The sequence below is a fragment of the Schistocerca serialis genome, chromosome 1, assembly GCF_023864345.2.
Source record: "Schistocerca serialis cubense isolate TAMUIC-IGC-003099 chromosome 1, iqSchSeri2.2, whole genome shotgun sequence".
Classification (NCBI taxonomy): Eukaryota; Metazoa; Arthropoda; class Insecta; order Orthoptera; family Acrididae; genus Schistocerca; species Schistocerca serialis.
In genome coordinates this window covers 909,735,487-909,736,655 of record NC_064638.1, presented here as the reverse complement: position 1 = coordinate 909,736,655, position 1,169 = coordinate 909,735,487, and the positions used below count along the sequence as shown (strand labels likewise).

Sequence of the window (1,169 nt, the reverse complement as noted above, 5' to 3'; positions counted from 1 at the left end):
AAGCATATAGCATGTAACTAGTAAATATTTTACATGGATCATAGGCTCATAGTAATTTTCTACGTATGGCCAAGTGACATCCCTAACTGTTATATTCGTCACTTGGAAAAATCCATCTTTCTTTGTGTGCACCGTCATTCATTGCTTGTAACCACTGTGTCCGGCTTGTAGAGACGAGATAACTTCGTAGCGGAGTCTGCCGCCTCTTTGTTAACATAACTTATATGGGTATGGTGTGTGTTCTGTTGGACATGTCCAAAAGAACAGACACCATACCCATATAAGTTATAGTTCTGTCGATACCGGCCATGACCTTCTTCTTCTGTGCAGATGCACACATATTCCTCGAACTCTTACAGAGCTTGGAAGAATGTCTTCCACGAGAAATGAGTGTGTTGGGGTGGGACACTACGAATGTAGTGCGTGGACATACAAGGTGAGAATGTCGGTCTCGCGGGAGGCGTGCGCGAGATAGTCCCTGCAGGCGCACTATCCTCTGTGCCCTCGGTGGCTCAGATGGATAGAGCGCCTGCCATGTAAGCAGGAGATCCCGGGTACGAGTCCCGGTCGGGGGACACATTTTCACCTGTCCCCGTTGATCTATATCAACGCCCGTGCGCAGCTCAGGGTATTAATATAGTTCTAATTTCTTTGTTAACATTCCGACGACAGCGTAGTGCTATGCGTCAAACTTGTGAGAATCCTGTTCGCCACCAACTTGCACGGATGGTATAAGGATTTTAACTGTGCGGCTTCTATCATTTCTGTGCATTTTACCAACTGTATGTATTTGACCGACTAGATTTTTATCAAGACATGTATACGTGGGGAGTGATTTCTATGCTTTGGTTGCATGTAATGTAATGTAATATGACAATCTTAAAACAAGTTCCAGAAGGTAAGTGGAATACGTGGAATAATGTATATTTTACATATCCGTCATATGGATTGTAGTCTCCCTCCACCCGTCCTCCATTGTTTCTCCCTTGGATCAGATGATGCAGCATAAGGCTGTTGAAACCGGTCAATAAATGCATTAAAGTTAAAAACTGTGTTTTTACGCCTTGAAGCAGCGTAACTCACGGTGCACTAATTACACTGACTTTACTCCTCCACTATTACAGAACGAGGGCACTTAACGACTTCTAACAAACTTTACACTTAATTTC

General features: G+C 43.6%; 1 non-coding gene across 1 annotated transcript; it reads left to right on the top strand.

Annotated features, from left to right (window-relative positions):
- The first annotated feature begins 501 nt into the window (after positions 1 to 501).
- Positions 502 to 575, top strand: Trnat-ugu (transfer RNA threonine (anticodon UGU)). The gene has a single exon. It is a non-coding gene; the product is annotated as a tRNA-Thr (tRNA).
- Positions 576 to 1,169: the final 594 nt, after the last annotated feature.